Raw genomic sequence first — 5,111 nt, 5'->3', positions numbered from 1 at the left:
CTCTGTAGGTGTTACTACTGTGATGTGCCGCATTAAGGGTACTTACTGTTTGACGAACGAGCTTGTTTCTATATCACAGTGAGTGTGGTAGCGGAAGTTGCGGGAGCCGTCGCATGTGAAACAGTCACGTGCCCTGGATGCGCACACACACACACACACACACACACACACACACACACACACACACACACACACACACACACACACACACACACACACACACACACACACACACACACACACACACACACACACACACACACATCCCCTTTTCACGCCTTGGCCTAACGAGAGGGTGTATTTGCACGTATACAGCTTGGGTTCACAAGACCCCAAGCTACAAGCCACATATGACGACATTGGGAAAGCGATCGGCTTGAAATGGCAACGTCTTGTCAAGCATCTTGCCGGTACTTACCTACCGAGCAGAAACCTGAAGGCTTACAAAGAGTGTTCAGCTTTAAAAGAGGACGACATAGTGGGTGATGGAAAGGAAAGTGATAGGTGTAACCTTGAAAGAAAAGAAGAGAGCAAAGTGGGTCAGGGAACAAACCAGGGTTAGGGATATCATAGGTGTAATCAAGACGAAGAAATGGACATGGGCCGGGCACGTAGCACGTAGGCAGGATACCACTGGTCGTTAAGGGTAACTAACTGGATTCCCAGAGAAGGAAAGCAGGTGAATGGGAGACAGAAAGTTAGGTGGGCGGATGAGATTAGGAAGCATCCGGGTATAAAATGGCAGCAGCAGTTTATAAGGACGTATACACACATGGCCATATAGTGAGCAATTATTAAAACTAACTTGAAGTGTCTGCTAGAACCACCCTAAAGTGCTTCGTCCCTTAAGCTGACAGTCTACAAAAAAGTGAGCACAAAATGAAGGAAATCATAGAACGTCTAAATAACAGCGCATATTACCCAAAAACAACACGAGAAGTGGATTGTTTTAATGAAAATTACAGTTATATATAGACATAGTCGGAAGAAAATTTGCGTTTGCTCAGTGTCTCCTGTGTATCCCGGCTGCGGCGGCTGCATTTCAGATGGAGGCGGAAATGTTGAAGGCCCGTGTGCTCAGATTTGGGTGCACGTTAAGGAACCCCAGGTGGTCAAAATTTCCGGAGCCCTCCACTACGGTATTTCTCATAATCATATGGTGGTTTTGGGACGTTAAACCCCACATATCAATCAATCAATCAATCAATCAATCAATCAATCAATCAATCAATCAATCAATCAATCAATCAATCAATCAATCAGTCAATCAATCAGTCAGTCAGTCAGTCAATCAATCAGTCAATCAATCAGTAAAGTGTCTCCTGTGTAAACTTCTCAGTGAACTATTCTCTAACGCGAGGAGACTTCCGTTGCGCCAACATTTATGCTGTGTGAACACTCCAGTGGCGTCAACATTCATGTGTTAGTACAATTAGGACTGAGTGAACATATCATTGAGCAGTAATGCGTTTACTTGTGAATATTGAAACTTGTACGGTGTTAACGTGCGTAAGGAAAATAATGAAGGTTTCAAGCAAGGACACACAACAGAGGCAGAGAAACACAAACCACAGGCGCACAGGTTTCACCGTGTCAAGATGCTGGGTATAGAGCAAATGTAGAATGACACGTGCGCTTCTGGAAGAGTTTTTTAATCAAAGAAAAGGGGGAGTAGTTGCATGAGTTAGACGTACGTTTGGAGAATATATATATATATATATATATATATATATATATATATATATATATATATATATATATATATATATATATATATATATATATATATATATATATATATATATATATATATATATATGCGCTTCCGCGCGCGTCTGTCCTTGCAATCACCCCCCTGCCCCTGCTCTGTCAACCTGTTTGATCGTGTCGGCATTGATTTGCATGGGCATCTCCCATGAACTCGTGCTGGAAACCACTGGATTGTCGTCACCGTGAATCATTTAACAACATACAACGAAACCGCCGCCTTACCTGTCGCAACATCAAAAGACGTTGCCTCGTTCATTCTACGCAGCATTGTTCTCCGCGATGGTACTCCTCGAGAACTGATCAGCGATCGCTGCCGTGTATTTCTGTCAGACGTGTTGCAATCGCTCATATCCGAATGCAGAATTGTTCACCGCACCGCTACCGTGTATCACTTGCAGACGAACAGCTTAATGAAATGATTTAATCGAACTCTTGGTGACATATTGCCGATGTGCGTTGCGTCAGACAACCGCAACAGGGATCTTGTTCTTCCGTTTGTAACATACGCCGGCTCCAAAGCCACTACTGGATTCTCACCCTTTTTTTTATTGTACGGCCGCGAACCATATAGCACCATTGATATGATTCTATCGTACCGTCCGGACGATAACGACTACCAGCCTGTGTCTGCGGTGGCTCACCATGCCGAGAAATGCCGACAACTGGCCAGCTCTTTCATATACAACCAACAGTGTCACCAAGAACAGCGTCACGACTCCGGGATCCCTGTTGACCCTTTAACCATGGACTCTGTTGTGTGGCTTTGTGTCCCGACAGTTGCTGCTCCTGGCCTTTCGTCTAAGGTCCTTCCGAAGTACCACGGACCCTACGGCGTTGTTGCGCAGACCTGTCCTGTTAATTATGAGGTTTAACCCGTTACGCCATCTTCCGACCTTCATCGTCGGGGGCGAGAGACAGTCCACATTAACAGTATCAAGCCGTAAATTATCCTCTTACCTCTTTCTGGGTCGCCAGGATGAATATCTCTCAATACCGGGGGTGATTGTGAGACACGTGCAGAAGCGCATCACCATCGGCTGGCTCGCTCGAAGAGTTCACTCCGTGGCTACGCCTTCCCTGCTGTTGCTGCAATCGTCGTGGTCATTGCAAACATTACCAAACTACCGTAACAATATATAAATATGCATAAATCTGGGAGTGCTATTCAGTGCCTACAGTAGACATGATGGCGAGTGTGAAGCACTCTTTTTGTGCCTTTAGGCGTCGTGTTGCAAGCAGTCTTACTACGAGTTCGCAGCTGACATGTAATCCCTCGTATACCGTAGTACCTGAAGACATTACGTCTGCCGGAATGAGATTCTCGCTTTAAATTATGGAAAGGAGCGAAAATTCAAGGGCCCGTTTTATTTTATTTGTTGGACACAATTGATGAGAACAGACAGTTATGCCGAGTGCATCGTTAGGAGCTGTCAAGTGCATCCTGATGAGATTATGTAAAGGAACTGATGGGAACATCATGGATGAGCTACTTCGGCCAACGACGGCACAGACGAGTGTGTCAATCTTGTCTGAGGACTCTGCAGCGCTGCCTGTTTGCATCCTTATTATGAAACGGTGCTATGCATGGACGCATCGGCGGGGCGATAAGAGCGACGCCGGGGTGCAGCATCCGGGAATCGCTGACGCCAGTACGTGCCTCTTCACGACGCTGCGAAGCTTTCTTTTTATGTTTTTGCTACGTAGCCCTTGCTATTGCGCGGCTGTTACGAACAGGAGAGGTGACGCACCGGAGACAAACGTCGGTCGCCTTTTTTTAAAGACGATACTTTTTCTTGGTGACCTTCGACGCAAAAATTTTGGTCTGTCTGTCTGTCTGTCTGTCTGTCTGTCTGTCTGTCTGTTGTTCTGTCGCTAGCCTCATGACCTAGCCACCGACACGTCTGCCGGTGGCTAGGTCATGAGGTGGGTTGGCGACTTGCAGGACGCGCAGTAGCTTTTTTGTGGGGCACGCGGGCCCTTTTGGGTGCAGGATAGCTAGTAACAAGAAAAACAATCAGGAAGACTCTTTGACAGGTGGTATGGACAGATATGATTCCAAAGTAGCACCAGTATCTAAGATGGGTAGAGTCCGGGGCAGAAATAGACGTAGCCACGAGCGCCGAGCCAATTCAGATATAGGGTACATTGACATGCACGGTGGCAGGAACAGGCTGAAGTGGGAAGAGATAGAAGAACAGTTAAGGGAGGAGAGGCCATTGGTATACGATTTTGCAGAAACACATCTTAAGGACATGGAACAATCTCCTAACAATCTGGACGACGCCTGGGAATATTGTAATAGAACAGAAGGCAGCAGAAAGGGGGGTGGTATTGGGGCATTTATTCATACAAGTACAGACTGGCAAAGGGTTAAGCAGGATTTATGGCTAAAAGGGAAAGTTGTAGGGCAAATGACACTCCTTGGTTTCGTGTACTTGTAAACGGGAGTAGAAGCCAGAGAGGAAAACCATGCAGGATATGGTAGAGTGTATATCAAAGGACATTCAGGAGTTAGGAGGAGAGTGCGAGATAATTATACTAGGAGATATGAATGCACACATAGAAGATATAGATGGGTATACCGACCCGACAGACAAAATGATCATGGATATGTGTGAAAAGCTTGATTTGATCATTTGCAACAGTGCCGAGAAGTGTGAAGGGCAAATAACATGGGAGGTAAAAAGGCTGCAGTCGACGATAGATTACGCACTGATGTCACATAGGATGTATGATAAGCTCAGGGGAATGAACATAGATGAAGGTGGCTCCAGAAGTCTGGGGAGTGATCACAGACGTATCAAGCTAAGTTTTGGAAGAGCAGTGAAAGTGGGAAGACGGCAAGATGAGCAAATACAGAAAAATTTTGATTCAGAAAGGCAAATTGAAATAGCTACTAAACAAATTGAGAAAGTAATCACTGATGATAATAAAACCGTGTGGACATACACGAATCTAATTAGACTGTTTGAGCTAGAGCTTGCTAAGGTACGTGACAAGTCACCGTGGAAAAGAAGACACAAACCCAATAGTTGGTGCCATAACATGACGTCAGGAAGCCTCTAGGGAACACAGACATGCTAAGCAGCGGGGTGAACCGACAGATGATGTTGAAAGAAAATGGGAAACCTTTCTAAGCTGTAGAAGGGATGCATCCCTTCTGATCAATGAAAAGATTAGAAGAAAGGGAGCCCAGTGGCTGGCAGAAGTACATAAAAAGATAAAAAAGCAGCTGCGAAATTTTGGAACCATCTAAACTCTCTAAGAAATGAGACGAGCCTAGAGCAGAGGTTTATAACTACAGCTCAAGGTGCTAGGCTAGAAGGGGACGAAGCTATTGA

The sequence above is a fragment of the Rhipicephalus microplus genome, chromosome 9, assembly GCF_043290135.1.
Source record: "Rhipicephalus microplus isolate Deutch F79 chromosome 9, USDA_Rmic, whole genome shotgun sequence".
NCBI classification, from domain to species: Eukaryota; Metazoa; Arthropoda; class Arachnida; order Ixodida; family Ixodidae; genus Rhipicephalus; species Rhipicephalus microplus.
The sequence above is the reverse complement of the archived record's forward strand: the minus strand, read 5'-3'. Positions refer to the sequence as shown.